Here is a 14742-nt window from a genome sequence, read left to right on the forward strand (position 1 = left end):
TAATTACCTTTTTATTTTAAAAATCGTTTGACTCGTAATATTTTTTTGTTTAAATTTTTTTTAATTGTTCATATATAAATAGTTAACTTTTTATTTTTATAATTAATTGACTCATAATATTTTTTATTTAGTTATTTTTTTTATCTTTTATTTGACTCTTTATATTATTTTGTAGTTGAAATTTGAATAGTTATCTTTTTATTTTATTTATTTTATATTTTTATCTCTACCTCCTTGTTGTTCATATTTAATATTTATCATTTTATTTAAATATATATAATCTTTTTGGCTTTTGAGATTTAGATAATTGACAAATGATTAAAAATTAAGAAAAATGAGAGGGGAGACTTGAGAAGTGACACGTAGGAGAGAGAATCCATAACAATTTAATATTAAGAGTTTGAAGAATTTTCATACTCCACTATATTTATTTATATATATAGTTTAGATAGATAGATAGATAGATATAGATATAGATAGATAGATACATAGACATAGATATAGATGCACGATCTCAGTAATGGTAATCATGATTCGTAGTAGACAGTATCAACTAATATTTCAGTGTATATCATATGTATTGACCTATGTAATATTTATTGACTAATATTCATCGTTGAATAATTAAGACCTTGCCAAATCATTCTCAACTTGAGAATTAGCGACGACTGTGTTGAACAAATTATGAAAAGAGCTAGAGAATAATGATTCATAACCTTGCTTGTTTTCACTTTTTAAAAAATACTTTTCAGAAAATTTTATTTTCTTATTTTTTATATTTTTTTGTTTTTGTTGAATTTTTTTTAATATTTTAAGCAATTTTTTAACTTTTTAGACACATCTAACATAAATACACTTAAAAAGTAAAAAAATGGTGAAACAATCTTTTAAAAATTCACTAAATACCAAAAATATAAAAAAAAAAAATACAAGAATTCAGTACATTTTTTGTATTTTTATGTATTTATTAATTTTTTAAAATATTTTTTCACAAATTTTTTACTTTTTTAGATGCATATTTTACTTTTTAGATACATCTAAGTAAGATGCATCTAAAAAAGTAAAAAAAAAATGTTTAAAATTTAAAAAATATTCACTAAAAATAAAAAAACACGAAAACCAAAAAACTCAATTTTCAAAAAACTCAATCCAAAAAACTCAAACCAAACACACTTGTGTTGGGGCTTAGTTCTTTTTAGAATGAGTATTGTTATTTAGGTCGTAAAAGTTAGATTTATTAATGTGTTAAGAAGATGAATGATTAATATTATCAATCAATCATCTTCTTAATATATCACTAAGTCTAGAAAATGAATCTAAAAAGATGACTTGTTGTGTGAGTGATTTTCCGATCACACTGCCCAACTCAGTATTCAGCTGGAGAGAACTGGCAGAGTAGATGACACCTAACTGACCTGTAACAGAAAGAGAAAATTCCGGCGGTGGTTCGTCCACTCGGGGGCACTCCGACGATCAAGTCAGTATATCTCTCAAAGATAATAGTGCTAAACTTACTGTTCAGAATATAAATTGCGTACCTTAGACCCATCGGGGGTGCCTCTCTTTTATAGTTAACTCAATCCTTGTCCCACTAGAAGCCTAGCTTCAATGGACTCTTGCTCAGTGCTTATCCTGGACTCTCCAAGAAATAAAGATAAACTCCCTAAGAGTGTTATCCTTATCCAGGCTGAAGGCCTTCCTCATTCTAGACTCTTGTCCCTTATCCATTTATCCCGGACTCCGATATCTTCGGAGTTAACCTCGGCCTTACCGAGATAACCTCGGGGTCATAACCTGAGCACATGGCACCTCGGCTGAAACGTCGGCGTCACCTTGGCCACGTGTTGGGACTCAGAAAATATATCCCCACAACTGTCCCCTAGGTTCTATTACCTCGGCATTCTGAGGTGATGGAACCTATATCGGTACTTCCTTCCAGTACATCGGCTTAAGCTGAGCTCACCACTATAGGTCGACATGTCGTCTTAAAGATCAAGAATTCCAAGAGCTTCTTCACACACATGAGCTGTCATGCATAACAACTCAACCATTTCTAGCCACGTACTTTCCTCTTACTGGATCGTGTTTGTGACGCGCTTCTTAATCGTCTCGCGCATGCGTGCGCCGTCTGACGCTCACATTGTTTTAGGCGCATTTAGTTCTGTTTTGCCGCCGTTTCAAGTTTTAACAAAAACTTTTTTTTTCCTCTTTTCGTCGTTTCACTTTTTGTTCAATCCTCTAGCTTTTTCTCTCTCTAGCTCTCTTCCTCAGACCCGCCATTGCTCAAGCTTTCTGAGCTCTGCAACTTGCTTCCATTTACCACCTCAGGCATGATTTCCACAGATCTTCCGCCTCTGCAACCGTCGTCAGACTTCGACAAATCCCATTCCGGCTTCCCTCTTTCTGGTAAGCCACTATTTCGATTGGTTTCAATTTCTTATTACCTTACTGAACTTTACTGTTTTACCTGCTGTCTTTGCAACCTTTGTTCATACTTTTGATATTTCATTTTGCATCTTGTATTCCATCATATATTTGAACATGTTTGTTTCATGCTTCTGTTTTTACCCAAATCATCTTCTTGAATATATACTGTTCACATTCCTGTTGATTTCTGCCATTGTTCTTGGCCTGATACACCTGTGCGAACTTTTTTGTCTTGATTTCTTGATGGCTTCATCTCCATTCTTGATTCTGAAACGCATCCCTGTTTTTCTATTTTCCAGATCCATGAACTCAATCTTCATTTCCATAGATTTAGGTTTGGGATTTGCTTGTGAAACCCTTGATTTTTAGGAAAAACTGAAACTATTTCCACAAATTCTTACCCAATACATAGTTTTGGTTTTTGCCGAGGTCCCAATAACCCTTTCAAAACACCTTTCTGAAATCCAACCCTTTTAGTTAAGCCGATATCATGGATATGTGGAAGCATAGGGTAGACACCCCGACAAAATTTGAATACTTCAAGCGAGAGTTTTCCATTCCTGCCGACGTTCATCTAAGGTTGGCTGGGGATGACGACTCTATCATGCCCGATGTAAACCTCATGCTATTCCCAGTAGTAGCGTTTATTGAGTGGACTTAGGTTTCCACTTGACCCTTTCTTCCGTGAAATCCTTCATTTCTATAGGTTGAACCCCATGCAACTTGCAATCAATTCATACCGAGTTATTAATGGTACCATAGCCTTAGCCAAACAAGAGAATACTAGGATTACTCTTGCCGACTTCCAGTTCTGTTATAGCATATGTCACCTGAAATCAAAAAAAGGCCACATCTATTATCTCAAGCCGAGGTCCACGGAATACAAAATTGTTGCCGACTTCCCTGACTCCAACAAGGAAGCGGGGGATGATTACTTCATCATTTTGGGTAATTGGGAGTTTCAGCCAAACGATGACCTCCATCTTTATCCCCTAAGTCGAAAAATTTTCGGGGAAGGAGCTGGTAAAGTCCACCCTTCACAAATTTTCTTGCTTTCTTGCATAAAGTTTTCAACATTCTGCTCTAATGTCTACGCTTTTTTCTTTTTTGCAATTCTCCCTCAGCCACCAAAGGGCTTCTGTCAGTCTTTCTTTCCCAGCAAAGACTTGAAGAAACTACTGAATTTGCCAGTCCACAAGCGGAAGGCCCCTCTGCTTCTCAACTTCATCCCCATTTATAAGTCGGCTCTTCCCGACGTCCCAAAAAAGAAGAAGAAAAGCCTTTCTCCACCTTCTGCCACAACTCCACAAGTCGCGTCCACATCTCGAATAGACCAAGGATCAACCTCTGATCCAGCCGAGCAGCCGTCAACCTCAGCTCCTTATCTGATCCCAATATCTCAGCGTCAACGTCAGCGATGAACTGTTTTTGCTGCTGAAATGGGCCGCTAGAAAGCTGTTGCCAAAGATCTCCTGGCCAGCATCCCATCAAGCGTTGACGTCCCACCAGCGCAATCCCAGCAACCTACGAAGCCGAAAAGAATAAAGAAGGCTCAACCAAAGGCGAAGGTAACTCAGGTTGATACTGAGGATACTTTGCCAATTTCTAAATTGGCTGAAAGCGATAAGTCTCAATCCGCTGCTGGGAAGAGGCGTTCTAAGGCCCAACCATCAGAATCCCCAAAATCAAAAAAGTCGAGGTCATCCTTTGCAACCACCTCAAGGTCCAAAAAACATGATACCCCCTGGGCCCTCAAAATCACTGTGGAAGATAAGCCAGTTATGGCCAACGATAGTGCTGATGACATTAATGTTGGCGTTGCCCTCAGTACTGCTCTACTTCTTCCCGGCAATCTTGACCGAAATGCTGAGTTCAGTGAGTATGAAAACTACGCTCTGATGCTTCAGCGCTCTGTCCAAGTGAGTGTCTTTATTTGGTCATTTTTCTTTCTCTCTTATACTTAGAAAATTTCCTAATAACCTCTGCTCTATTTTATGTTTTCTCAGGCAATCCAGCATACCCATTCTTTCTCGGTACAATCTTTTGAGAACCGGGAGAGGCTGGCCGAGATGAAGAGGGAGGTCTCCAGTCTTCAAAAGGCCAACAAAAGTTTACAATCAAAAATGAAAAAACTGGAAGACCAGGCCGAGGCTGCCATCAAGGCTCAAACCGACGCCAAAGAAAAGGCGGAGTCTGTTGAGGCCATCAAGAAGGTTCTTGAGGCCCAGAAGAGAGAGGCTGAAGAAAAGATGGCCCAGGCCCAAAAAGAACTACAAAACACCTTGGCCACCAAAGTTACTGAGCTAAAGGAGGCCGACCAGAAGGGCTATAATGAGGGTGTGGCCGATGTCACCACGGATTATGAAAAGCAGGTGAAGCAGGCATGCAACAAGGGTTTCACCCTTGGTTGGATGTCTTTTCTAAAAAAGCTTGAAGTCCCCGAGGACTTGCCCCTTCGAAACGCCGACGCCACTCCTCTTTCATTCCCTCCAACTCCAACTCCAACTCAATCCAATGATGACTTTGAATCTGAGGAGGAGGTTTTGATGAGAAAGTCAAAAGATGTTGCTGGGGCCAAGTCGCCTTCTCTGAATGATCAAGTCCTGGACTTGACTCAAGATGAGGAGAGTGAGGAGGTGCCCAAGGAAGCTACCCCTGAGCAGGCATCATTGGACATGCCTCTTGCCAACAAAAGCCTTGATCAGACCCTTCAAGAGATTGAGCTTGCGGCCGAGAAGGTAGTCGAGATGTCCTCCCAACAGTCTTTTGAGATCCAGACCCAGCCAGCTAATGATGCTGAGGAATCATAGTTTTGATGTTTTTCCTTTCCTTTCTTGTACTTTGTTTTTCCTTTCAAAGTAATGTAAACTCTTTAAGTTGCCAATGTTCCTTTTCATGAATATAACTTCCTTCTTTCTTGAATGTTTGCATTGTTTGTCTTCCTTTTATTGCTTCTTGTATGTCTTTCATACTTAGAATAATTTTGTGTCTTCAAGATGTGCCATAGTCTTGTGCAACCTTCTCGGAGTGAAACACTTTAGTTTACATCGGCAAGTCCATAAGTACTTAGCTTAATACTCCATTGGTTTTAACTTGTAAATTTTTCTCAAATTTCAACAAGTGTTTTAACATTATCTCGGTTTTAACTTTAACTTGTAAACTTTTCTCAAGTTTCAACAAGTGTTCAATATCATTTCAGTTTAACTTCAACTTGTAAACTTTTCTCAAGTTTCAATAAGTGTTAAACATCATCTCGGTTTAACTTCAACTTGTAAACTTTTCTCAAGTTTCAACAAGTGTTAAACATCATTTCGGTTTAACTTCAACTTATAAACTTTTTTCAAGTTTCAACAAGTATTAAACATCATCTCGGTTTAACTTCAACTTGTAAACTTTTCTCAAGCTTCAACAAGTGTTAAACATCATTTCTTCTCTTTGCCCGTAATGTGAACCTAAGTTCCACTTGGGGTCTCATTATGCACGTATTCCGAAACAACGTTATATATCTTCATCAGTCACAAATATAGAAGAATTCTGCTAAAATTTTATTCATTACGTCGGCAAATAACAAGGAAAATCTAATGATAGAAAAACTTCAGATTACAAGTATTCCAAGGTCTTAGCAACTCTTTGCCCTCACTATCTTCAAGCCGATATGGCCCGTTGCCCAATACCGAAGTGATTCTGTAGGGTCCTTCCCAGTTTGGGCCAAGCTTGCCCTCCCTGGGATCCTTCTTGTTGCCGATGACTTTTCTCAAGACTAGGTCGCTGACTTGGAATTCCCTTGGGTTGACTCTTTTATTATAAGCTCTGGCAAGCTATTGCTGGTAGGCTACAAGCTGAATTGCAGCTTTCTCTCTTCTTTCTTCTAGTAGGTCCAGATCTTGGGCTAAGAGTACATCATTAGTCCCATTCTCTACTCCCTGGGTTCTAATCCCAGGGATGCCGACTTCAAGCGGAATGACAGCTTCTGTGCCATAGGTCATGGCAAAGGGGGATTCCCCCGTTGATCTTCTCGACGTAGTCCGATATGCCCAGAGCACATTTGGTAGTTCATCCACCCACTTTTCTTTTGCTGCTTGCAGTCTCTTCTTTATCCCATCTAGGATAACTTTGTTGGATGCTTCTGCTTGTCTATTGCTTTGAGGAAAGCTTGGGGTTGAAAAGTAGTTCTTGATCTTAAACTTTGCACAGAAGTTCTTAATCAGCTTGCTGTCAAATTGTGTTCCTTTATCAGCCACTATTGCTCTCGGAATTCCAAATCTGGTGATGATGTTTCTCCATAAGAAGTTCTTCACGTCTACATCTCGGATCTTGGCTAAGGGCTCAGTTTCTATCCATTTGGTGAAGTAATCTGTTGCTACCAGCAGGTACTTCCTTTGTCCAGTTGCTTGGAGCAGTTGCCCAACGAGATCCATGCTCCATTGGGCAAACGGCCAAGGACTGGATACTGGGTTCAGGTCTGCTGCTGGCTGGTGTATCAGTGGTGCAAACCTTTGGCATTTTTCACATTTCTTGACATAGGCTTTTGCGTCTTTCTGCATGTAGGGCCACCAATACCCTTGGGTAATGGCCCTATGGGCTAGTGATCTGTCCTCGGTGTGGCTTCCACAGATTCCTTCATGTATTTCATATAAAAAATCTTCAACTTGTGATGGGTGTACACACCTTAAAAGGGGTCCGGTGAAAGATCTTCTGTAGAGATGTCCTTCTGCTGTTAGACTGAATCTTGCCGACTTCAATCTGAGCTTGTGTGCTTCCTTGTGGTCATCTAGCAGCCTTCCTTTTTTCAGGAATGCAACAATTGCATCCATCCAGCTTGGTCCCCATGTCCACACACAATGTTTCTTGCTCTGTGGTCAGTGGTTCAATGCTCGGGCCCGACAAGTATTCGACTATTATCGTCCTTGCTTTTCCAGGTTGTATTGCGCTGGCCAGATTGGCTAGTGCATCGGCGTGACTGTTTCCATCTCGACTAACGTGATGTAGTCGGCAATTCTGAAACAAAGCTACTAACCTGTTGACTTCCTTTGCGTAGGCTGACATCCTTTCATCTCGGGCTGCAAACTCGCCCGTTGTCTGGTTGACTATGAGCTGGGAGTCACAAAAGACTATCACTTCATCTATTTCTGCTATAATCGTTAGCTTTAGTCCTGCAATCAATCCTTCATACTCTACGTCATTGTTTGAGGCCTTGAACCCCAATCGAATGGACTGTTCCAATAGCTCTCCATCTGGAGATACCAGTACTACTCCTGCCCCTGCTCCTTGCCGGTTTGAGCTTCCATCGACAAACAGTCGAAAGGAGTCGCCGATGTAAATGTTGCAGGGTCTGAGTTTTTCTTTTTTCCTTTGTTCTTTTGCATTTGGCTGGGCTTTTTCCTACTTGTTTGGACATCGTTCATCTCGGCTCAACGGAGCCCGATGTACGATGGATTCTAGTGTGAGCTCGGCCACAAAGTCGGCCAAAACTTGGCCTTTGATTGTTGTTCTGGGTCTGTATTCCAAGTCATACTGCCCCAAGGCCACTGCCCATCTAGCTATTCTTCCTGTCAGGTCTCCTTGTTGCAGTAAGGACTTCAAGGGGTGTTCAGTTAGCACCACAATTTTATGGGCTTGAAAGGAATGGTTCAGTTTCTTTGAAGCCATTACTAAAGCCAGTGCCAATTTCTCTAAGGGTAAATACCTTGTTTCTGCATCAGCCAAGGTTTTGCTTACATAGTAAACAACCCTTTGCTCCCCTTTTTCTTCTCGGATTACCACTGCGCTTACTGCGTGTTCTGAGACCGCTAAGTACAAAAACAACTCCTCCCCTGGTTCTAGATTTGAAAGAACTGGAGCTGTGGTCAAATACTTCTTTAGGTCGGCCAGGACGGCCTCACATTCTTCTGTCCATAAAAAATTTGTGGCTTTCTTTACTAAGTTAAAGAAAGGTTTGTACTTGTCTGAGCTTCTGCTTATGAACCTATTCAGGGCTGCGGCCCTTCCAGTCAACATTTGTACCTGTTTTGCCGACGTCGGGCTCTTCAATTCCAGGATGGCCTTAATCTGATCTGGGCTGGCCTCAATGCCCCTTGTAGTCACCAGGTATCCTAAAAACTTACCAGATCCTACTCCAAATGCACACTTCGCTGCATTGAGTCGGAGCCGATATGTTTTAAGGATGTCAAAGACTACTTTCAGGTCAGCCAAATGACCTTTAGGTTCCTTGGTCTTCACGACCATGTCATCGATGTAAACTTCCACCGTTCTGCCAATTAGGTGTTTGAACATCTTGGTTACCAGTCTTTGGTAAGTTGCTCCTACGTTTTTCAACCCAAAAGGCATCACTCTGTAGCAGTACAGACCTTTTATGATGATAAATGCAGTCTTCTCCTCATCTGGGGGATACATGGCTATCTGATGGTATCCCCTGTAGGCATCTAGGAAGCTCATCCTTCCATGTCCCGAAGTGGCGTCTACCAGTTGGTCAATCTTGGGTAGAGGAAAACTGTCTTTGGGACAGGCCTTGTTCAGGCTGGTAAAGTCCACGCAGACCCTCCATTTACCGTTCTTTTTCTTCACCACCACTGTGTTTGACAGCCATGTCAGGTAATTTACCTCTCGAATGGCCCTGGCCTCCAGAAGTCTGTCTACTTCCTCTTCCACTGCTTCGGCATGTATCAACGTCGGTCTTTTTGCTCTTTGGATCACTGGTTTTGCCGACCTATCAACATTCAGTTTATGGCAAGTGACCTTGGGGTCAATGCCAGGCATCTCATAAGGTGTCCAAGCAAACACCTCAATATTTGCTCTCAAAAAAGCTTCTAACTCTTTTTCTTTTTCTTTGGCTAAGCCCGAGCCGAGAAGAAAGAAGCGTTCTTCATCCCCCTCCTGGACGAGGATTTTCTTCAGTGCTTCTTCACTCTTCTCGGCTGGCTCCTTGCCGACATCCTCTAAGACCTCCACGTCTTCATCTCCGATCTCTGCCTTCTCTGGTTCTCTTATGCTGCAGGTGGATTTCATTGCTGCCATGGAGCAATTTTTTGCCTACAGCTGATCTCCTCTAACCTCCTCAATCCCATGCTCTGTTGGGAACTACAATAGTTGATGCAAAGTTGAGGGAACAGCCCTCATTGCATGCAACCATGGTCTTCCCAAAATGATGTTGTAAGGGGAGGGTGTGTCAATTATGGTGAACTCTGTTGTTATCTTCCTGGTGCCTGCCTGCACCTCCAAGCTAGTTGTTCCTAGTGGCCATGTCAGCGTTCCATTGAACCCGACCATTGGGCTATTGGATTGCTCCATATCGTCTGGGTGAAGGCCAAGCTCCTTGTAACATCGGACGTACATGATGTCACAAGAGCTGCCTTGGTCAATCAGGATGCACCTTACTTAGCATTCTCCAACCTGGAGGGATACTACCAAGGCATTATTATGCGAGTGCTGCACCATCTCAAGGTTGGCTTCAGAAAAGGACACTACTGGTCCTTGGCACTCTTCTGCCCAATGTCTCTTCTCCCCGACTTGGTAGACATGCTGCAAGTGCTTCACCTTTTGGGTCTCCCCCCTGATCTCGTTTTCGCTGACCTTCGAGTGAATTACATTAATTACCTGAGGTGCTCCTACTTGAGGTTGCTGTGCTGGGAGAGGTGGAGCTACTGTCGCTTAAGGCAATCTTGCATGTTCTTTCCTTGTTCTGGCTTCATCGACAAGGTCTCTCAGATGGCCTTGCCTCACCAGGTCTTCCAAGTGTGTTTTCAGGGCTCTGTAGCCCTGAGTCATATGCCCGTTTTCATTGTGGTAAGGACAATGCTTGCCAAGGTTTCTTTCCATGAATTCTCCTGGTGCCTTTGCTGGTGTTCTGAAATAGTGTTGATTCCGAATTTGGTCCAGGACTTTGTGAATTGGGATTCGGAACACAGTTGTCACTGCCTATGTTGCCCTCAGTTCTATCTCCTGCTTGCTGGATCCGTTGTTACCTCGGCCTCGCTTCGGCGAGCCGTTTCCCTTTTCTTGCTGTGCCTCCTTAGTCCCCAATGTATCTTCTTCGGCTCTGGCGTATTTCTCGATCCTCGCCATGAGCTCTTCTATGCTTTTTGGCAATGTCTTTATCAAAGATTTTCGTAGTGGACAGTTGTCTTTTAGGCCGTTCTTGAAAGATACGACCGCCACCTCTTGATTACACTCTGGTATTCGGCTGAACACCTCATAGTACCTTTTTGCATAGGCCCTAAGGCCTTATTCCTTACTGATCTTCAGAGCCATCAATGCGTCCACCCTTAATGGTTGTAGCTTGTTTGTCACGAACCTGGCCACAAACATCTTTGCCAGGCCTTCCCAGGTCTTCACACTTCCCTTCGGTAGTTTGTGAAACCAATCTGATGCAATCTCCCCGAACGATGAGGGGAACACTTTACAGAGCAACGACTCGTTCCCAATATACAATGCCATCGAGTTCAAGTATAATCCACCGTGGAAGTTGGGGTATGACTTACCATCGTATATTTGGAACCTCGGCATACTGAATCTCTTCGGAGCCTCAAATTTGTCTAACTCTACTGAGAATGGTGTTCTCGGCTTTTCAGGGGAAGTTACCTCGGCATCGGCATTCTGCTGCTTCCTTTTGAGGTAATCTCTCAAGTCTTCTTTCTTCGCCCAGGAGCTCGGCTATCTCCTGACTTTAGTCTTTTTGGCATACTACTTTCAGCTTCATGGTGGGTCCTTTTCGATCTTTCTCCGTGGGTTGTATCGAAGCAAAGTGCCTGCCCCTGAACATGCCGATGTTCTTTGGGGTCTGCCTCCTTCGCACGATGCGTCCTCCGTGATTCTTTTCTCCTTGACTCTCCTTGTTCGACCTCCCTTGAAGGCCGGTGAGAGTGTTTTTCACTCCTGGTATGCTGAGGGGCTATTGGGATTTGCTTCTGCCCTCCCTTCTGGGCATTGGCTGCTGGGATCGGCGTGTCCTGCAGCGGGTATAGTGGCTACATGACATTGTTATGCATCATAAAATTGACGACTGATTGCAGGTCTGGCAATTTGTTTTCCATCTCTTTTACCTCTTCGTCCCTCCGCAGGCATCTATCCTTCCATACCTGGAGGTCATCCTCGTTGTAGTACCCACTTTGATCTGGCTTCGTTGGTACGTCGCCATCCCGGCCGACGTCTTTCTTGCTGTGATTCTGGTCACGAGTTTCTGTGTTGCAGTTGTCTCCTTCGATGTCAAGGTCGATAGGTCTGCCACTCCCAGCAGGAGTGTCGTCCCCAATCTTTTCCTTCTATCCGTCACTGGCCATCTATTCTTCTTTCTTTCCCACAGATGGCGCCAAATTGTGTGAGTGATTTTCCGATCACACTGCCCAACTCAGTATTTAGCTGGAGAGAACTGGCAGAATAGATGACACCTAGCTGACCTGCAACAGAAAGAGAAGATTCCGGCGGTGGTTCGTCCACCCAGGGGCACTCCGACGATCAAGTCAGTATATCTCTCAAAGATAATCAATAGTGCTAAACTCACTGTTCAGAATATAAATTACGTACTTTAGACCCATCGGGGGTGCCTCTCTTTTATAGTTAACTCAATCCTTGTCCCACTAGAAGCCTAGCTTCAATGGACTCTTACTCAGTGCATATCCTGGACTCTCCAAGAGATAAAGATAAACTCCCTAAGAGTGTTATCCTTATCCAGGCTGAAGTCCTTCCTCATTCTAGGACTCTTGTCCCTAATCCGCTTATCCCAGACTCCGATATCTTCGGAGATAACCTCGGCCTTACCGAGATAACCTCGGCGTCATAACCTGAACACGTGGCACCTCGGCTGAAACATCGGCGTCACCTTGGCCACGTGTTAAGACTCAGAAAATATATCCCCACACTTGTATACAATGGCGGAGTCAGAAATTTAATATAGGAGGGTACCTATTAATTATAATCTCAAAATTTTTCTTCCCCAATCAAAAACAAAAACATAATAATTTTTCAAACTAATATTAAACATTAAAAATTAATATTCATTACAAAAAGTTTTTAATTTTAAACTTTTAAAAATGACCCAGATGAATTTTCATCTTTTGAAATCTTTCTTTGATAGTATCATTGTCAATACCATAAAAAATATCTCTCTAAATGTAGACAACCAAGGTCTGTTAAGTTGATTTCTATGCGACTTTGTTTTGCGGAAGAATAATTATCATCTTCATCTTGAGGAAAAAATGATTCCAATTTTGATTTTCTTTTGAAATATTTCTCCATGAATGATTTAAAAAATAAAAATTCATAATCAAAATCACAAACTCCCACAAACCAAAATCTCTAATTTTAATACAAATATTAAGTTTTAAATTTAGCACAAATCACAACAAATCAAAATTTCTAATTTTAGCAGAAATTATAACAAATCAAAATCCCTAATTTAAATATTAACCACTACAAATTAATATTTTTAATTTTAGCACAAATCAAATCCCTAATTTTAGCACAAACAACAACAAACCAAAATTCTTAATTTTAATATAAATCACCAACAATTAAGATTAATAATTTTAGCATATCAAAATCTCTTATTTTAACATAAATAATAACAAATAAAATTACAAAAATAATAAATAGCTATAAATTAATACTCATAATTTTTATTTAAAAGTAAAAATTAATAAATAAAGTTACCTGTAAATAATGAAGAGAAGATACCAAGATTGTAGTGTGCTCTCAAATCTGTGTTGTGTAATCCTAATCTAGTGAATCGCTATTCATTAAATTGTAAAGCAACAAAAAGTAACAAAGAACATATTAAGACACTTAACAAACAGTGTGAATAAATAAATAAATAAATAATTTCATACACTTTGATCCCATCTTTAGGCCTAGGGAGTTTTTTTTAGATAACGAAGTTGGACTAGGCATGTCAAGAATTTCAGTGGACTATGGCCTGCACTTTCTGTACTAATAATGAACTGGAATTTTCTATGTATAAAGGCCTAGGCCCAGCTATCCGTTTATTTATTTTATGCTCTTTTTTTTTTTCAGTTGTCCAAATAATTTTCCAGTATTTTTTAAAAATATAACACAAAAATGATGCCAACAAAATAAATAAATAAATTTTTTCCATGTTTTCAAATTGTCACAAAAAATAAAAACAAACTGTTTTCAAACTCTATTATTTTTTTGTTTCTTGGAAACTTGAAAGTGGAAAACAAAAATGTCATAGGCCCTTATCTTTTGCAAATTACTTTCGTATTCTTTCGATCTATCCAATTCAATATGGCCTGCAACAATAAAAAGGGTTTATTGTCCCCTTATTATCGTCTCTATTGTAAACTTTCAATGTTGGACTCGACACATTCCTATATAATTTGGATCATTTCAAACTCTATCTATTTTCTCCTCAACATCTAAAGGCTCACTAGACACAAAAATCATAGTGCCTCCAAATTAAGAAAAATTATTGGATGCAGAAAGAATATATCACATGGTAATGTCACATAATACCAATACCTTATTTGCATAGTAATATCGTGTAATACCAATATAACTATAATAGACTTAACAATTTAAATCAATCATAATTAAGGAAGTATGCAACAATCACTCCCAAATTAAACACACATGATTGTGTGAGTAATTATCCAAGTCCTACCCCTAAAAGGTATATCAATTGAGTTTAATGTTTCCACTCATATATGGAAATTAAATCTTATGTACAGACTCACCTATCATGATGGGTATTACCTCCCCATTTTCTAAAACACACACTAGGAAATGCGACGGTATAACATCAACAACATGAGCTCAATTTGATTAAAGATTTTGTCCAAATCCAATAGTACCCAATGAGAACAGACCTCGTAATCAAGCTTGAACATATTAAAAAAATCATGGTCCAAATCTTGACCAAATCAAGTTTTTGATAAGCTTATCTTAAATTGCAAGGAAAGGTAGGGCTAGACATGGAGATAGTTATGAGCTTAAATGTTTGAGGGGTGTTGCATTCAATTATTTCACACCATGATGCAAAATTTTCATGTAGAATTTGTCATTCGATTGATGTTGAAGTGATATTTTAGAAATCATGATCCGCCTTGATTTGTCTAGTGCTACATCTTGTTTGTGCAAATATTAATATGAAATCATATCAACTAATACATATCCTATTAATTAAAAGTATGAGTGTTTTTCTCAATAATTAAAATTGGTCAAATGAGTTATTTGATAATGAAAATGAATACGGTAGTGCTACATGTACTAATAAGTATACCAACTAGTGTATCAATATATGTTATGATATTATTACTAACTCCACCTATTATACAAATTACAAATATCAAAAATCTCTAAAAT

Source organism: Camellia sinensis, chromosome 2 (genome assembly GCF_055761805.1).
Source record: "Camellia sinensis isolate YWXY chromosome 2, ASM5576180v1, whole genome shotgun sequence".
Lineage (NCBI taxonomy): Eukaryota > Viridiplantae > Streptophyta > Magnoliopsida > Ericales > Theaceae > Camellia > Camellia sinensis.